The sequence below is a fragment of the Danio rerio genome, chromosome 18 (assembly GCF_052040795.2).
Source record: "Danio rerio strain M-AB ecotype USA chromosome 18, GRCz13ab, whole genome shotgun sequence".
Lineage (NCBI taxonomy): Eukaryota > Metazoa > Chordata > Actinopteri > Cypriniformes > Danionidae > Danio > Danio rerio.
Window position 1 is genome coordinate 3,545,001 of NC_141038.1, and position 21,070 is coordinate 3,566,070.

General features: G+C 36.5%; 1 protein-coding gene across 13 annotated transcripts in view; it reads right to left on the reverse strand.

Moving 5' to 3' along the window:
- Positions 1 to 21,070, reverse strand: part of unc13c (unc-13 homolog C (C. elegans)) — a 328,781-nt gene that overhangs the window by 286,688 nt on the left and 21,023 nt on the right. Inside the window, exons 1-2 of one of the 13 annotated variants that reach the window (XM_087291372.1) lie at positions 5,770 to 5,870; positions 5,560 to 5,705 (exon numbers count right to left, since the gene is read on the reverse strand). The gene's annotated coding sequence lies outside the window, so the exon portion shown is untranslated. 13 annotated transcript variants of the gene reach the window in all.

Genomic DNA, 21,070 nt, shown 5'->3' on the forward strand with positions numbered 1-21,070 from the left:
AATGTTTGTTTTGCTTCTCGCGCTTTCTGAGGGCGCTCCACTAGCTTCATCCGCACACCTGATACATTGAGTTGTAGTGTAAGTGTACACATCCGCAAATCCGTTGCTAAGGCGTACTTTATGTAGGTCGATTAAATTATGCGCCAAAAACAGGTTGACAGCACTTGTTAATAAATAAAAAATACATTCTATATTAAAAACATAAGCTGTATCTCGCAAAAACCGATGCATCTCGCATACATATCGATGAATCTTCCCATCCCTAGTGTGTGTGTGTTATATAAATGTCCCCACAAGGTCAAAATTTACTGGCATTGCTATACTTACATGGTCCCCACATTTAGTCCCCAAAATGTAAGGAATACAAGTAATACACACTCTCATACGCGTGCGCGCGCACACACACACACACTTCAAACCAAGAGCCAGCATATCACATTTCTCTCATACAGTACTCCGCTGGCCATATAGCGCTGTAAAAGCCTGCGGTGACCGGCACAGAAGGAGCGCTCATGTTTATTTAAATACACTTCCAGACGATCGATACCCAAACACAACTCCTGCCAGACTACGGCCAGATTTAGACCTCAGAGATGAGCTTACGCCGCTGACCCCGATTCCTGGTGTAACAGTAGATAATCCATAAACTTCTTCCTCCTCTTTCAATCTCTCGTGTTCAGGCCGTCCCGCACTTTTATGTCGCTCAAGTGTTTAAATATAATGATGATTAGTTCAGCTTTAGTGTGAGAGCTTCACAGTTCAGCGAACCGTGAGCGATAAAAGTGAGTCTTCAGAGACGTCAGAGGTCAATAAACGCACGTATAGACGTCTAGAAGAAGAGCCAAAGAGCTTAAATCTGGCTGGTTAATAGCCTGAAGAAGAGTATGGTCAGCGGAGTATTGATCAAAGCTTTCTGATGGGCTTGTGGAGGGTCGCTCATGTCCAGACTATCTTTTAGTGTCAGGAAAACACTAAACTGAGCACTGACCGCTATATATTTAGGTGTTTGAAAGGCCTGCCTGCTCAAATCGATTTTATAACCACCAAACTATACAATTTATAAATATCTACAGCTGAAAGCAGAAGTTTACATACACTGTATAAAAAAAGCACATAACCATTTAAAGAAAAGTCAGATGTTAATGTGACTAAACCTTTTCTCTTTTAGGTAAGTTAGGATGATCACATTTGTATCTGTTCTGCTTAATAGCAGAATAATCAGAGAGATGTTGTTTGAGAAATTGTTATAACTTTTCTTAAAAAGTCTAGTTTACATACAATAAGATTATTCTGCCTCTGAAAAAGCTCAGATGATGATGTCGAGGTTTTGGAAGTTTCTGATTGGCTAAATTTGAGTTAATTGGAGGCACAACTGTAGAATAGTATTTAAGGAAAACCTCAAACACACCGTACGTTCACACCGAAAGCGGCGACAGCGTCAAAGTAGCCGGAAGTCATTCATTTTCAATGAGAGCCGGCGGCGATAGGCGGCGAGGAGCAGCGCGGCGCGTCTTTGCCGGCGTGAGCGTTGAGGAGAGTTGAAATGAAGTCAACTTTATGGTAATGAGCTATGACGCGGTTCGGCGGCAAGCAATCAGAATGAAGACGTCCATCGCTTGATAGCAGTTCAGAGAACACAGACCTGTGAACTTTGGTTCCGACCACAGTTGTTCCCAAGGGTTTGATTATTGCGGTCGCCGGATCCAATATCCAATTATTTACAATTTTTTCCTACAGGAACATACATTAAATAAGTTACTGGCGAGTTACTGATGTTCATTAATGTTATATAAATTTATCTTAAAAAAGCGGGAATCTCACGCGATGTGACAGTACAAAACAGTATAGCTGCTTCAGGATATTTCAGACATATGGACACATATTGGATAAATAGAGCAAAGCCACAATGCACGCAACATGATCTTCCATTGTTGTATGAATTGGATAAGAAGTGCGCAACATTTTCACGCTAGAAACATGTTTTATGCAGGAATGTAACTGATATGCTGCATTGGCTCCTTTAAATATGAGATTAATGTAGCGAGTTTTGACGCTCTCGCTGCCGGAGCTGAAGGCAGAGAGCGTTGTCGCCAGGGCGGCCAGAGCGACCTTGGACGCTCTCGCCGCTTTCGGTGTGAAGGTACGGACACTGCTTCCTTGTGTGACGACATGGAAAAATCAACAAGCCAGAATTAACAACAAAGTCAGATTACAATTTGCTAATTTACACTGGGAAAAAGAGTAATGTTTAGAGACATGTCCTGTGGTCTGATGGAGCTAAGATTGAACTGTTTGGCCATAATGACCAGTGTTACTTTTGGAGGACAAAAGGGAAAGCTTACAAGCCTAGGAACACCATCCCAACTGTGAAGTATGGGGGCGGCAGCATCATGTTGTGGGGCTGTTTTGCTGCAGGAGGGACTGGTCCACTTCACAGCATAGATGGCATCATGAAGAAAGAACATTATGTAGAAATACTGAAGCAACATCTCAAGACATCAGCCAGGAAATTAAAACTTGGCCAGAAATGGGTCTTCCAAACAGACCATGAGCCTAAGCATCCTGCCAAATTAGTTAAAATGTGCTTTAAGGACAACAGAGTGAATGTTTTGGAGTGGCCATCACAAAGTCCTGATCTCAATCCTGTAGAAAATTTGTGGCAAGAGTTAAAAAAGCTTGTGTGAGCAAGACAGCCAACAAATCTGACTCAATTACACCAATTCTCTCAGGAGGAATGGGCCAAAATTCCTGCAAACTATTGTGAGAAGATTGTGGAAGGAGACCCAAAACATTTGACCAAAGTTATACAGTTTAAAAGCAAAGTTAAAAAAATACCAAGGAAATGAAAGTAAACTTTTGACTGTCTAGAAATTAATTAAAAAAATTCTCCAAAAAGAATTCTCTCATTATTCTGGCATTTAGCAAATGTAAATCATTTAGGTAATCCTAACAAATCTAAAATAGTAAACGTTTACATTTACATTTAGTCATTTAGCAGACGCTTTTATCCAAAGCGACTTACAAATGAGGACAAGGAAGCAATTTACACAACTAAGAGCAACAATGAATAAGTGCTATAGGCAAGTTTCAGGTCTGTAAAGTCTAAGAAGGGAAGTGTTAGTAGTATTAGTATATATATATATATATATTTTTTTTTTTTGGGTACAGTTAGTGTGATATTCAGAGAGGCAATTGCAGATTAGGAAGTGTAGTGGAGACTAAATAGTTGAGTTTTTAGTCGTTTCTTGAAGACAGCGAGTGACTCTGCTGTTCTGATGCAGTTAGGGAGTTCATTCCACCAACTGGGCAGATTGAGCATGAGCGTTCGCGAAAGTGATTTCTTCCCTCTTTGGGATGGAACCACGAGGCGACGTTCATTCACAGAACGCAAGTTTCTGGAGGGCACATAGATCTGCAGAAGTGAGAGCAGATAAGAAGGAGCAAGGCCAGAAGTCACTTTGTAGGCAAACATCAGAGCTTTGAATTTGATGCGAGCAGCAACTGGCAGCCAGTGCAAACGGACTAGCAGCGGAGTGACATGTGCTCGTTTAGGTTCATTGAAGACAACTCGTGCTGCTGCATTCTGGAGCAGTTGAAGAGGCTTGATAGAGTTAGCTGGAAGCCCAGCTAGTAGAGAGTTGCAGTAATCCAGTTTGGAGAGAACAAGAGCTTGAACAAGGAGTTGAGCTGCATGTTCAGATAAGAAGGGTCGGATCTTTCTGATGTTATAGAGTGCGAATCTGCACAATCGAGCAGATTCGCTCGTTTAGTATTATTTACCATCAGACATTTTTTTTTTAATGGTTGTTTCTTTTTTTAGAGGGTATGTAAACTTCTGGTTTCAACTGTATGTTCTGCAGTCACAATTATTAGCCTTCCTTTTGTTTATTTTCAAATATTTGCCCAATGATGTTTAACTGAGCAAGGAATTTTTCACAGTGTTTCCTATAATATTTTTATGTCTTATTTGTTTTATTTTGCTACAATAAAGGGCATCTATTTTACCCCCTTTTCAAGATTTAAGATAAGTATTTTGTATCTCCAGAACGTGTCTAATGTTTCAGTTCAAAACACCCATCAGATAAGAATTTTGAGGTTTTCTGCTCTGAACACACTGCAGCTGTTTTTGTGGCTTGTGCCTTTAATGCTGTGCCTTTAATGCTGTGCCTTTAATGCTAGTTCTCCCCGCCCACCGTTCCCACGTGCTTGCCAGAGTGTGCCTCAATCTCCGCCTCGGCTGTGTCAGATAAACAGCACAGTGACAGACATGAAGGAGGCAGATCTGAGAAATACTACAGTAAGAACTTTCCCAATGATTATTTGATGTATTTGTTGTGGAGTTAATAAGTCGATGAGTCACACACAATGGTGTTACAAAGTTCACACAAACACACTGACACACACAACTTTGCACTGCAAATGTGACAGGGCACAGGTTAATATGCACTGCTGCATGCACATCCATTATGTTTATAAAGAAAGCAAAATGAACCAGGCTATATCACAGTGTATTATGGTTATGTAATAGCCATATATATGACTATATAAAGAGAGAATTATGAGTGGGACAGCTGTCTTTCCTACTGCTAAATATGCGTTTCATGATGAATATGAAAGTGAAAGCATGCTGAACTATTAACGGTTCATCCGTTAGGAAAATTGACCCATCTGATATAAAATACCATCTGATAAATTGCTATATTTTAATCTTATAATATTTTGTATTAGGCCTGTTGTTCTGTTCAGTTCTGCACTGACACCTCGACAACAAGATCAACCATAATCTGCTTGATGATCTGACTACAGTTTTGTATGTTATTTCTCTCTATAATTTAAGTCTATAATGTAGAGATGCCCAAAGTAGGGCCTGCGGACCAAAGTTTGCCCTGGGTAACCTTTGATATGGCCCGGCATCCAATCTGAGAAGACATTTAGAATGATGGAAAGGTTGGAGGGAATGCCTTTATCTGAGATTGTCATTTATAATTTAATGTAAACTTTTGTTTGTTTGTTTGTTTGTTTGTGTGTTTGTGTGTTTGTGTGTGTGTGTGTGTGTGTGTGTGTGTGTGTGTGTTTGTTTGTGTTTGTTTGTGTTTGTTTGTTTAGCCACAAAAAAGCCAACTGAAATGAAATGTTTCAATTAAATGTTGTGCATGAATCAGATGTTAAAAAAATGTAAATATGGTCACATGATAGAGGACAATGCACAAGGTGGTTGACTCGTTTATTCAGCATTAAACAACATTGCGCTATAAATGTGTTTGTTTATTGTTTTTGTTTGATTTATTGTAAAATGTCCAATATAAAAAGTATAATTATTAATATGATTAAAGTAATTTTCTAATTAATTTTAAATATTAATACATAAGGAAGTTACCATTGCAGCTTTAAATGGTACCTCCGGCTGACTCCCCTCAATTAAGCTTGATTTTTGGTCCTTCATAAGCAAAAGTTTGTTCACCTCTTCTATAATGCAGAATTCTAGCCAACTTTTTTTAATAGACTGATTGACTCAATAGACAGATTTTTACAAAACTGTAATGTATGAGAAAGTCTTACCTGTCTGATTTATATTTGGTGACGATGTCTGTGGGTGTCAGAATTAAAACGTACCTTGTCACGCTTGGTCTAGTTATAACTATTTTAATCCATTTAGAAACTTTGCCATGTGAAAGTGATCCACACCAACAACAAAAATAAACATTCTAACAATTTTAAACCCTGTTTCAGAACAAAAGAATCGATCTACAGGTGCGAAAGCACCCTTACTAGACATAGATCAGGAGGTCAAGGGACCGCAAGGGAAGATCACAAGGTACTGTCAAAAAAAACAGAGTGAGGAAAAAATGACAACTTAAATAACCTGGCTGGAACAAGTCACAGGTGACTGAAATTAAATAAACAAGGACACACGAGGAAGAACTAAGGCAGAGGAGGGAAATTGGGAACCTCTAGGGGAATGGAGACAAAGTGCAGGATTGTGACACCCTAACTTTAACCTAATTAACCAAATTAAGCCTTTAAATGTCACTTTCAGCTGAATACTAGTGTCTTGAAAAATATCAAGTCAAAAATACAAAAAAAAATTACTGTCATCATGGCAAAGAAAATAAAATTATTTATTATAAATAAGTGTTTAGAAATGTGTTGAAAAATGTTCTTTCTATTAAACAAAAATTGGGAAAAATATACAAGGGAGCTATATATATATAAATGAATAAATATATATATACACTACCGGTCAAAAGTTTGGAGTCAGTTTTTTCACTTTTTGTGAATTTAATATATGTAAAAAAATTTAATATATGTAAGAAAGTTACTTTGATAAATATTTAATAAAATTGTAAATAACTGCTTTCTTATAGTATTGTTTCTATATGAAATTATTACACCAGCCAATATTGCTTTTATTACTATTACCATTAATACTATTAAAATTATTTTTATTAATATTAATATTATTATTACTATTATTATTATTAACTATTATTATAATAATATTAATAATAATCATAATCATACAAACAATAATAATAATTAATAGTAGTTTAACAGTGATTTATGAAGGATCGTGTGACTATTATAAAGCTGACAAATCATCTTTAAAATCACTAGAATAAATAATTAAATTAAATGATAATGTTATTTTATAGTGCAATAACATTTTAGAGTTTTACAATGTGTACTGTGTTTTTTATTAAATAAATGCAGCCTTGGTGAGCAGGAGAAGCTTATTTTAAAACATTAAAAATAAATAAATAAAATTGCACTGACTCCTTTTGACCGGTAGTATGTATATATATATATATATATATATATATATATATATATATATATATATATATATATATATATATATATATATATATATATATATATATATATATATATATATATATATATATATATATATATATACTAATATTATAAATGAAGGTATATTTATCAAAGAATCCTAAAAATACACCACATACACAAATGATTTCTGAAGAGTATATCATGATGCTGAAAATTCAGATCATTTTCACTGGAATTACATTTTAAAAATTGTTCGAATAATAAATTCATTTATTTATTTCCCCTTCGACTTAGTCACTTACTTATCAAAGGTTGCCATAACCCTGTACACACCCACATACATTATTTTAAACACACACTAATACACTACGGACAATTTACTTTACCCAATTCCCCTATAGCGCATGTATTTGGACTGTGGGGGAAACCGGAGCACCCGGAGGAAACCCACGCCAACACGGGAAGAACATGCAAACTACACACAGAAATGCCAACTGACATACCCAGGACTTGAACCAGCGACCTTCTTGCTGCATGACCACAGTGCTAACCACTAAGCCACCCCAAACAATATATTTAATTTGTAAAATATTGAACAATATTAAATTGGTAGTTCATTCCACTGTGGTGACCCCTGATAAATAAAGGGACTAAGCTGAAGAAAAATGAATGAATGAATGAATGAATGAATGAATGAATGAATGTTATTATTGCATTGTTGGATTTTCTGTCCAATCAGAAACAGTGAAACTCACAGCGAGATCTAAAACAAATGCTTTCCCTCTGACAGATACAACAAGTAATGTCCTACATTTTATCTCGCGGAGTATATCCCGTGCAAAAGTAAAATGGGTTATAATAAATGAGAATTCGCATGCTGACATTGAGGGAATAATGTGTTCTTCATTTGATTGATTTTTAAATGTGAAATATCCAAGACAGATCACAAAAGACTGACCCTTTAAAAGATCATATATGCTGGGCGTCCACTTTCTGAGGAATATATATGCACCGAGGGATTTCTCAGACGAATTAGATTTCGTGGTCAGTGGCAGAGATGAAATGAGATGAATATTTTGGCTGCGTCTCTCGAAAGGCTAAAACACATCGCTCTGTGAGAGATGACTGAAAACTCGTTCGCTCATTTGGATCAATGGTGTGTTCCACTGAGCTCTGACTAAATGAAACACGTTTTTTCTTCTAAAATAAAACTGAGGCACATGCACTATTAAAAATGCCACAAAATTCCATCATATTGTCCCAATACAGATAGATTAAGCTAAAATAGAATTGCTTTTATAAATGTAAGTGGATTAAACATAAAACAAATAAGTTGTTCTTAACAAAATGACAAGAATTGTGCTCTTTCAGCTCATTTTAGCTAAAAAGTTTGAGCAAGCAGCAGAAATATTGTTAAAGCCAATTAAATGAGACAATTTGAGTCAGGGGCGAGGCAGTGGCGCAGTAGGTAGTGCTGTCGCCTCACAGTAAGAAGGTCGCTGGGTCGCTGGTTCAAACCTTGGCTCAGTTGGCGTTTCTGTGTGGAGTTGGAATGTTCTCCATGCCTTCACGTGGGTTTCCTCCGGGTGCTCCGGTTTCCCCCACAGTCCAAAGACATGTGGTACAGCTGAATTGGGTAGGCTAAATTGTCCGTAGTGTGTGTGTGTGTGAATGTTTGTGTGGATGTTTCCCAGAGATGGGTTGCGGCTGGAAGGGCATCCGCTGCGTAAAAACTTGCTGGATAAGTTGGCGGTTCATTCCGCTGTGGCGACCCCGGATTAATAAAGGGACTAAGCCGACAAGAAAATGAATGAATGAATGAATGAATTTGAGTCAGATATTAGCAGAATAATCATATTTGTTACACCACCAGCATAGTGTGCACAACAAAATACAGGTGATATAAAACTGATAATAATCAAATGACCATTGATTATTTATTGGAGATGTATTATAATGTTTAAATCAGCCACAGGAATAATATGGATGTGCATTACTCTTAAATACACAGAAAAACCTAAATTATTGCTAAACTGAATGCAGTACTTTAAATGTCCAGTAGGCTGGTCAAAACCACAAGTGGCTTTGTGACCGTACAACAATAATAGTGGTTTAAAAACATATGTTTTGGCCAGCTAAATCTCGTTATATTTTTGGACGTCAGTTGCGGGCTGAAGGGAAGAAGAGGGGGGCCGTAAATAACACACAGGCCGGCAGTTTGAGACTCCTGGCCCTAAACCAACTCTTACAGAAAACATTCTGCATATTTACATTTACAACATACTTCATTCTTGATGATTTATGAGCCATTTTCCTCAAGGGGACCAACAACAACAAAATAAACAAGTTGTCCTAAAAAAATGACAAGAATTGTGTTCTTTCAGCAAATTTTAACTAAGTAGTCCTCAAAATGATTATAGGAATTGTATGGTTTCAGCTCATTTTAGCTAAATAGTTTGGGCAAGCAGCAGAAATACTGTTACAGCCAATTAAATGAGACAATTTGAGTCAGATATTAGCAGAATTATCATATTTGTTACACCACCAGCATAGTGTGTAAGCCATGAAGAAATGTCTGTACAACAAAATACAGGTGATATAAAACCAACACAATCTCACGGCAATTCGTAACTTTTTCATTTAGTGGCTAATTCGTATGAATTCGTACGATCTAATTCATACAATTTAGTACGATTTGCTCATCCCCCAATGACGGTTGGGGTTAGGGGTGGGGTTAGGTGCCACGCCTCCTTTTTAAAATCGTATATATTCGTACAACTGAAATCGTACGAATTTGTACGAATTAGCCACTAAACTGGCAAGACGTAAAATACTTACGTTTTCTCGTGAGATCAGGCTGTATAAAACTGATAATAATCAAATGACCCTTGACTATTTATTAGACATATAGTTTAATGTTTAAATTCTCCACAGAAATAATATGGATGTTTGTTACTCTTTACACAGAAAAACTGAAAGTAATGCTAAACCAATGCAGTACTTTAAATGTCCAGTAGGCTGGTCAAAACCACAAGTGACTATGTGACCGCACAACAATGATAGTGGTTTAAAAACATGTGTTTTGGTTTCAGCTCATTTTAGCTAAATATTTTATGAGCCATGGCACTGATGAATCATCAGACAGTCAAAATACAAATATTCAGTTTTAATGCCATAATGTCATGTTGTTTTCAGATTTGATATGTAGGCATTTGTGATGCATTTTGATAATGCATTCTAAAATATGATGCATTTCTCAGTAAAAACAGATCATGCTATTATAGTATGATAAAATACTAAAACATTTAAAAATCAACCTTTTTTACAGTAGCATAACATGCACTGATGAATCATGCACAACAAGCCCAAGACAGTTATTAAAATATATGGTCGATTCTGATGCCATGCTGTCTTAGAAATCAATATGGAATGCCATATTGGGATGCACTTTATTTATGCGTGCTAAAATATGATGCATCTCTTAGCTAAACTGGTCAAGTTATTATCAAGTTATTATAGAATGAAGAAATACTATAATGTTTACATTAGAATAATATGCACTGATTAATCATTCACAATAAGAGCAGGTGCATGTATAAATGAAGTAAATAAGATTAAATTAGATCTTCTTTAGGTCACACTCTATTTTGATGGTCGGTTTGTTGAATTAAAGTTTGCATGCATCTACAAGCCAACTAATTTGTATTAGATTAGAAGTAGACTGTTAGTACAGGATGTATGTGAATGCACGAGTGTATGGGTGTTTCCCAGTGTTGGGTTGCGGCTGGAAGGGTTAATAAAGGAACTAAGCCGAAAAAAATGAATGAATGGATGAATGCATGAATGAAATCAAAATGAATATGTAGCTGATTTCATTCTGAACAATTAGCCTGACACATTATACCTTTGATCAGTTTAGTTTGGAGGATATTTTGCTTTTCATTTATTTATTTTAATTTATTTATGTAACATAGTGTTGTATAAGAATCTAAAATATATTGTGATGTGATTTTTTTTCACAGTTATGCAGCATTGTTTTTATTTTTGAATGAACCCTAATAATAAAAATAACAATAATAAAAAATAAATAATAAATATAATAATAATAATAATATTAATAATAATAATAATAAAACAATAAATAATAATAAAAATTTATAATAATAATATAATAAAATAAATAAAATAAAATAATAAAATAAAATAATTAATAATTATTAATATTATTATTATTATTATTAATTATTATTATTAATTAATAATAATTAATAAATAATAAAATAAAAATAATTGTAATAATAATGATAAATAATAATAATCATCATCATAAATAATCAAAAATAATTAATAATAATAGGAAGAACAAGAAGAATAATAATAACTTTAATAATTAATTGTTTTATTAGACATTGTCTTGTTTGCTATTGATATTTGTATTAATATAATCAATTATCTTCTATTTATTGTTTTTATTTACTTATTGCAGTCATTTAGTAACATTAATTTTCTTGTCGGCTTAGTCCCTTTATATGGGAGTATAGTCCCTGGGTCGCCATAACAGAATGAACCGCCAACTTATCCAGCAAGTTTTTACGCAGCGGATGCCCTTCCAGCTGCAACCCATCTCAGGGAAACATCCACACACACATTCACACACAGACACACTACGGACAATTTAGCCTACCCAATTCACCTGTACCGCATGTCTTTGGACTGTGGAAACCGGAGCACCCGGAGCAAACCCACGCAAAGGCAGGGAGAACATGCAAACTCCACACAGAAATGCCAACTGAGCCGAAGTTCGAACCACCGACCCAGCGACTTTCTTGCTGTGAGGCGACAGCACTACCTACTGCGCCACTGCCTCGCCCCTCATTTAGTAACATTTCCAGGCAATTCGAATGTTACCACTCGATTGAATGGGCATTATCAGTGGTTATCAGCTGATAGATATGGGCCAGTAGAGGCCTTCAGTGCCTTTTGGTCGGCTTATAGTCAGTTAAATGTCTGTTGAAGGAGCAGTATCAACAGATATTAAGCAGACAGTCTACTAATATTTAAATAGACCATCAAAATAATTTGGTTATTTCCCTTCTTTACACTGTAAAAATTATCAATAAATTAGCATTTTTGCTTACTTTGTGATTCATGATTTTATTTTTCCCAGTTTATTTCTGCTTTTGAACTGCATTATGGGACATAGATCTTTCTTACAACAACTTTTAATTGCCTTATTTCTCTATATATTATTACATTTTATACATTTATTATTTCAAACGACTAAAATATCAGTAAAAATTACTTTGTTAAACTGTACAGTTGAATTTCCAACATCAAAACTCGACAGAGCAAAGATCAGCATCCCATAATGCAATTCACAACTGTAAACAAACCAAAAACACCACCAAATACAGAAACTGTTAACTAACTGGTACTTTTACCATGTGTATGTAGAATATTACTAATACAGTCCTAATCCTACACTGAAATGCACCACAAATGTAGAGCAATGAAAATCTGGGGCAGGGCTAATGCATTTTCACGGGCTTGAACAGCCAATAAAGAAATACAGTCTTAAAATATTAATACCAAAACACAGTCGCTGATTGATTAAACGCTCACATATTTTTACATCTGTCCTCAATGAATGCCATGATCTAAATAAAACATTGAGAGTATGGATAGGCTATACATCTATTCAGCCAAAGTCAGAATTATTAGCTCTCCTTTGAATTTCTTTTTCAGGTATTTGCCAAATGATGTTTAACAGAGCAAAGAAATTTTCACAGTATTTCCTATAATATTTTTTTCTTCCGGAGAAAGTCTTAGTTGTTTTATTTCGGCTAGAATAAAAGCACTTTCTAATTTTCTTAAAACCATTTTAAGGTCAATATTATTAGCCCCCTTAAGCAATATTTGTTGTGGATTGTCTCCACTTCACTGACTATACAATGACTTTCCAAATTACCCTAACTTTACCCTAATTACCCCAGTTAAGCCTTTAAATGTCACTTTAGGCTGAATACTAGTGTCTTGAAAAATATCTAGTCAAATATTATTTACTGTCATCATGGCAAAGATAAAATAAATCACTTATTAGAAATGAGTTATTAAAAACTATTATGATTATATGTGTGTTGAAAAAATTCTCCTTTAAACAGAAATTGGGGAAAAATATACAGGAGGGCTAATAATTCAGGAGGGCTAAGTCAATGGGTCTGAGCGGAAGAAATCAAATGGATATAATAAACACGTGAAGAGAGTAGCTGTCAACTCGCACGGCTAGCCTCCGAACAAGACTGATATAAGAGTCCCAACAACACTGACCTGGTTAGCAAGCGCCCTTGGGAGGAGGAATTAGCATGAGAATGCAGAACTAAACGAAGATGGGTTTGGCAGGGAGAACAAATCCTATGAGACTGCATGGTAAAAGACTCCTAAAATCTGCACGGCTTGCTTGTAAAACTGCCTAAAAGTGGAAAAATAAACCGACTAGGCCTCTGTGAGCACCTCCATGACAGGTCCTCGTTTTATGCAAATGAGCTGCAATCAGCATTCTTTAATTAGTCAAGGAGAAAATGAGAGCTGAGGAATTAAATTGGCTGTGTGAAAACAAGGAGATAAATACCAGCACCAGTGAGCTGGAGAGTATTTCTCCGCACATTTTTCATAAATGAGGATAAACCTGGGAGGAAGCTAATCGTTCGCATTTCCTATTTTCAATGGGGAAAAGGATTAAAGAGCAGGTCATATGGTCTTATTATTGCGTAAGTGTCTCCAACAAAATGTTTAAATACGTCTTTCAAGAGTTCGCCCTTAGCTGAGGATTGATTATAGAGCTTGTTTGGCATGCTGTCCCGGGAGAGAGCCCTGAACTCGTGAGATCCTCGAGCCCGGGGCTCCCCCCGTTGCAGGGCGAGAGGGAAGTCCGAGTTCAGGTAGGTCTCGAGTACTCCCCTGCTTGATAATGTTGGAAGTAGATTTAAATGCAATGAAGTGTCTATGCCAGGGGTCACCAAACTTGTTCCTGGAGGGCCAGGTGTCCTGCAGATTTTAGCTCCAACCCTAATCAAACACACCTGAACAAGCTAATCAAGGTCTTATTAGATATACTTGAAACACCCAGGCAGGTGTGTTCAGGCAAGTTAGAGCTAAAACCTGCAGGGACACCGGCCCTCCTGGCCTGAGATTGGTGACCCCTGGTCTATGCTGTCAATTTAGATCTGTCAATTTACTTATGTTACATGTTTTTGGTCTGTGGGAGGAAACCGGAGAGCCCGGTGAAAACACACGCAGACACGAGGAGAACATGCAAACTCCGCACAGAAACGCCGACCTGGCCAGGTAGAGTTCGAGCCGGTGGAATTCTTGCTGTGCGGCCGTGCTGCTAACCACTAGGCCTCCGTGCTGCCCTGACAAGGAAATGGGAGGAGTAGGAGTGGATGGGGGGATTCTTCAAGACGAAGATGGTTGAGGTAAGATACTCTGGTTATTTATAGTGGTTAAGGAGTCGTCTGATTGGTAAATCAGTGTTGACTAATGTGGACCAGGTGCTATCAATCATAAGCGCGTGCTCCTCTCGAAATTAGTTAATAAATAAACTACACTAGGTCAGAAAGCATTGTGTATTATATCAGAATACAGTGCTTCCCATAAGTTTGAAATATACTTGCAGTGGTAGCCGGAGTCACTTAAACAGTTAACTAAACGCGACAAACAAAACATTATTTATTTTTTAATAATAATTGAATTTATTATGACACTATTATACACTGTTTCTGTTCCATGGGTTAGAGTAAAAAAAAGACTGTTGAAGTAAAATCCGCTTCTCTTCATCAAGTTCAAGCCAAACTTAAATGCCAAAGCATTTTAGATATAAAATATCCTATGTACTGTCATATAGCCTAATGACATTCATTCATTTTCTTTTCGGCTTAGTCCCTTTATTAACCGGGGTCACCACAGCGGAATGAACCACCAACTTATCCAGCACATGTTTTACGCAGCGGATGCCCTTCCAGCTGTAACCCATCTCTGGGAAACATCCATACAAACTCATTCACACTCATACACTACGCACAATTTAGCCTACCTAATTCACCTGTACCACATCTTTGGACTGTGGGGGAAATTGGAGAAATATACCCGAATGCAGGGAGAACATCCAAACTCCACACTGAAATGCCAACCGACCCAGCTTAGGCTCGAACCAGCGTCCTTCTTGCTGTGAGCCGACACCACTACCTACTGCGCCACCGCGTCGCCTCAATTATTATATTACATAATTTAATAAGAAGTAAAGATCAGAGTATTCGTTAATTTTTTTATAAACATATCTGTTATATATTTATTTATCTGGATGTAAATTAATTTCACCCATATTTTCACATTTTACTATAAAAATATATTTGCATTATTAAAGTAGACATTTAAATAGCATTTATTGTGCTTTCTACACTCTCAGAAATAAAGATATGAGAGCTGTCACTGGGGCAGTACCTTTTTAAAAGATAATTAAATGCACTTAAATGCCCAGTACTGGGTTGCAGCTGAAAGGGCATCCACTACGTAAAACAAATGCTGGAATAGTTGGCGGTTCATTCCGCTATGGCAACCTCTGATAAATAAGGGACTAAGTCAAAAGGAAAACGAATGATAAATGTATTAATTAAGTAAGGCACAAAACAGCAATGCATCATTTTTATTTGCATGATTCCTTTGGTGAATCATTCCGAAAATCACACAGACAGCACTGCACTCTGAATGCACATATGTGCAGTGAAACATCTTAGTAAAAGTGCAATCATTTCTGAAACCCAATTATTGAATTGATTTCGGGGCAGTACCTTTTTAAAAGATTCAATTCAATTCAGCTTTATTTGTATAGCGCTTTTACAATGTAGATTGTGTCAAAGCAGCTTCACATAAATGGTCATAGTAACTGGAACAGTGTGGTTCAGGTTTTAGTGTTTAAGTTCAGTTCAGTTCAGTTTAGCTCAGTTCAGTGTGATTTAATCAAAAGATACATATTTGTACCCAAATAGTCCACAGTGGTACCTAAAAGGTGCATATTAGTACCCAAATTCAACTAAAAAGTATCTTTGAGGTACCATTATGGACCCTTCAAGTAGAAATGTGTACCTTTTGAAAAGCTACTGCCCCAGTGACACCCCCTGTACCTTTATTTTTAGGAGTGTACTGTATGTAAAATCACTTTTGTCAATTTAATTTGAAGCCAAACTGGTATGACTTTCATTTACAGTAATTACATCTGTAATCCTTACATAATATGGCATCTGAGTTCAACAAGTGCCTATTGTCATAAGATAAAAAGCTCTTAGCGATGAGCACTTGAATGTCTTCTTCTAGCTGAAATTACAATTACATTCTCAACTTGTCAAGCAAACTATCTCCTTGCCAGCAGAACAGTCTGTTCTCTTAAACATTACATAAAGGCTGTATTTTCAGACTAAAGCTTCTGTTTACTGTACACCTATCCTTTTGCAGAAAGGGCCCTTTTCAGATCGCAAAGGTCTATAATGTAACGCTGTGTCCTATCTACACACCATAAAAGTTATTTGTCCAAAATCTGCAACTGTGACGTGCAAAATTTCCATTTTAGAAACCATTTTTATTTCAGCTACGTGGCGGCAAAACAAAAGCATAAACTACTATGACAAAGACCATCTCTGGTACTGATTATGTGCCTTATCCAGCGTTAAACGCTCCCTATTTGAGTTTAAATACCGTTTTATGTGACATTTTTGGCTCGCTTCCACTGAGTGGTGCGATACGGTACGATATTCTGTCATGTTTAGTGCGGCGTTACGTCACGTCACGTGTTGTTAGGACACTATTTCTGCATAGCACTACAACATTTACGAATTTAAAAAGGAGGCGTGGCACCTAACCCCACCCCTAAACCCAACCATCATTGGGGGATACGCAAATCGTCCTAAACTGTACTAATTAGATCGTACGAATTTGTACGAATTAGCCACTAAATGAAAAAGTTACGAATTGCCGTGAGATTGTGTTGGAAAGCTAAGTTGCTGCCGGAAGTGTTGTTAGTGAGGCCAGCAGGGGGCCCTCAACCTGCAGTCTGTGTGGGTCCTAATGCCCCAGTATAGTGACGGGGACTCTATACTGTTCAGTGAGCGCCGTCTTTCAGGTGAGACGTTAAACTGAGGTCCCGACTCTCTGTGGTCGTTAAAAATCCCAGGATGTCCTTCGAAAAGAGTAGGGGTTTAAGCCCGGCTTCCTTCCATCATGGCCTCCTAACCATCCCCATATTCCAATTGGCTTCATCACTGTCTCCTCTCCACCAATCAGCTGGTGTGTGGTGTGCGGTCATTGTGTAAAGCGCTTTGAGTGCCCAGAAAAGCGCTATATAAATGTAAGGAATTATTATTACTATTATTACTATCATGTCACGTGTTGTTAGGACACTATTTCTGCATTGCACTACAACATTAATAATCCAATTAAATAAGTAATTAAATGCACTTCCCAGTACTGGGTTGCAGCTGAAAGGGCATCCACTACGTAAAACAAATGCTGGAATAGTTGGCGGTTCATTCCGCTATGGCAATCTCTGATAAATAAGGGACTATGTCAAAAGAAAAACGAATGAATGAATTAATTAAGGCACAAAACAGCAACGCATAATTTTTATTTGCATAATTCTTTTGGTGAATCGTTCCGAAAATCACACAGACAGCACTGCACTCTGAATGCACATATTTGATGTAAAATATCTTAGTAAAAGTGCAATCATTTCTGAAACCCAATTATTGAATTGCACCCCAGCGCCAAACCTCATCGTAATGCCTAACAGTGATTTGGTTTGTCATTTGTGGCTTGCGTTTTAGGGAATCCAAATCCTCTAAAGTACACAGAGCATCTGGCTGATAGCGTGCAGCATGAATGAGCAGCCTAAATACAGTATCCCAACAGTACTCAGCATTGTAGAGAGCGCTTTGCCATGCGCCGTGACTGAGATTCGCACATCTAGGTCAAGAGCTCTTTCAGTGTGAGTAAGACTGGGTGGAAATTCCCCTGATTCCACACTGACTGTAAAAGGAAACTCTGTATTTGAGGGGTAAACTTCCGAATTGCTAGCGTCGGGTTGTGAATTGAAGAAGAGACAGACCTGGAGACTTTTCTGGTCTCTTCAAAGCAAAATCCTTTAATGAGAACTCAGCGTTGCTGTGTCGTTCACCAAAAAATCTGAACTACTGCAGCCTGGCGCTCAGTTAACCCTTGTGTGCTGTTGGGGATGTTTTCATCCACTCTGGGCTTAATTTGGCCACAACTTTCTTTGAGTTTCAGCAAATGGAATAACTTTTGGTGACATCTTTTTTTGACACATATTTTAGGGAAATGCTTTGGGATTTTTTAGAAGCTCAATAATACACTTAAATTGGCTACCCTTTCGTTATGTTTGGGGCTGTTTTTGCCCCATTGACTTTCATTATAACCGCATTTTTTGATTGCAAAACCACGACACCCACAGTAAAAATGACAAATTTTACCTGTTCCCAAAAGGAAAAATCACCAACAATCAAGATTGCATGATTATGTGGTGTCATGGCTTTGCAATCAAAAAAATGCGGTTATAATGAAAGTCAATGGGGCAAAAACAGCCACCAACATAACAAAAGGGTAGTCAATTAGAACAGTTCACAAGGGTTACAAACAAAATTTAGGGGATGCTGCTTATTAATAGAAACAAGTTTGGTTAAAAAATCTTGTCTCTGGGTAATTAGACAAAAGACACAGCCGTGCCTCGATCTTACAATTTGCATTACTTTAAAAAAATGATACTGTCTCTTACACATACACTGAAAAAAAGTTTTTGCAAAATTGTAGCAGACAATTTATTTGTGTTGAATTTAAACAAACAAATTAAATTTAGTAGTGTTCAACGTAATATATTTGTTTAAATTCAGCATAAACAAATTGTTTACAACCACTTGACTTAAAAAAATTAAGTTAATTCAAGGAATCATCTTTAAAAATTTTTTTTCAGTCTAGGCAGTCAAACCTGATCCATCAGAATGATTTTTGCTGCTTGACTTATTTAAAATGAGCTAAAACTACACAATTCTGGAGATTTATTTTTGGGGGGGAAACTCATTCATTTATTTTCCTTCGGCTAAGTCCCTAAAACATATTAGTACCTAAAAACTACAAAAGTGTTCCTCTTAAAATTTGTAGGTACTAATATATACGTTTGAGGTCCCTAAATGGACTCTTCAAGTACAAATGTGTACCTTTTGAAAAGGTACCAGCCCAGTGACAGCTCGTAAACCTTTATTTCTGAGAGTGTACAACTTACACAAATTTAGCAAATGCATTCTTTATTAGCTTCCCATTAAAAAACAACCAGCTACAACGGCTGCTTGAGGGTTGTAGCTTTAGATTGATATATAGTTTATCAAGATTACTTGTGTTCTTTTTGATGTAATCTATTCGTAAACATTGAAATGTGCAAAAACAGTGTCCTAGTGCATCCACGTTCTGACCCTGGCTAAGAGGTTCTCTAAAAGAAGTTGGGTGCAGATGATTTAGTTTAAGAAACTATAATAGATTTTTCAATAGACCAGAACAAAGCTGGTCTATTCTCCAGCGCAGAGTGCATTATTTATGCGCCTCGCTTACACACTGCTTAATACACACAAGATGTAGAGCAATACGCAAATATCTTTACAAATGAAAAAAAATGTAAAATATTAAGGATATATATAAATATATATATATATATATATATATATATATATATATATATATATATATATATATATATATATACAACTGGCTCTTAAAGAGAGTGGGAGATGAGACTTTCAAAACACACCACTAACTCATTAAGAAAATAACCTCAACTCTTTTAGAGCATGCGCCACGGCGCAAAGCGGATTTTTCCTCCCTAATATTGGCAAAAGTGGATTCTGACACAACCTTAATGCGTTTGCGCCCTGCGCTTTGCACTTTGCACATGGATCGTCAAAATAGAGCACTTAGTGCTGCTGTACTAGTTCAGCGTTCTTTTGATGACGCCGAGTTTCCTATTTAAGGATTCTGCTTTGAAGATACCCGAAAGTTCTCCCTGGTTTTTGACTCATCTTTCACAACGCATAGCATCTTTTTTTATTTTAAGAAGAAAAAATCATAATTCCAGACTAACTTTTTAAAGAGTTTTAGTCAATAGCTGTATATCCACATATTAAAATGTGACGAATCACATTTACATTTCTCACAAAAAACTAGTGAAGTTTGCTTTTATTTGCTATGTTTCCATCCACCCATGTTTATGTACATTGTGAGCTATCGCATAAAAATGCTTAACGGAAAAGCCAATATGCACATAAACTTTTAAAATGTGCATTAAAAAAACGTATGCGCACAACTGAGTAGTGAAAAAATGTACATAAACTATTATGGAAACACATTTACTGAATACATTCCAGCATGATGGCAGAAATGCACAAACTGGAGGAAAAATACACCCTGATGAATCTGCACACAGCTGTGGAAAATGCTCAGTTTCTCTGAACTTACTTCGATTTACTACTAGTGAGTTTGAGTAAAATGTTAATAATTGTTTTCTTTAATAAATTTCTTCAAAATTTCATATAAAAATATTGTTATTAAGATGTTTTTATGGCACATTTTAGCCTGGTTGCCCATTGACAACTTTATGCTTTTGTCTGAGAGGAAAGAGTTATGTAAACATCTATTAAAAGTCTCCTTTTTTATGTGGGTTTAGAATAATATCAATCAGTCAGAGTAAATGAAGAAAGAATGTTATTATATGGCTGAACAATTCTTTTAATGGGAAATGCTTTAATAGTTGATGATGTTGATTTTTCTCTCGGAGGCCACAGAAGGTAAAGTAAAGTACACCTTCATCTGAACTCCGAGGTACTAGACAACCCTACACATACACACACATGCATGCACACACACACACACACACACACACACACACACACACAAAATCAATCAGCAATTCTAACCCCTCAACATTAAATACTAATCATCATCTCACCCTTCAGAATAACCCTTAACACTACTTCTGGGAACCAAATCAAGAGAAAAATATAATGTTTGTACAAAGGTGGATCTTAAATGACCTAATCAATGACCAAAATCTTTGATCAAAACACTTCAAGACAGTAATTTAGGGTGTGTTCACACTTGGCACGTTTGGTTTGATTAAAACAAACTTTGGTGCAACTGGTATGCTAGATTTATTTGAAGATTTGTC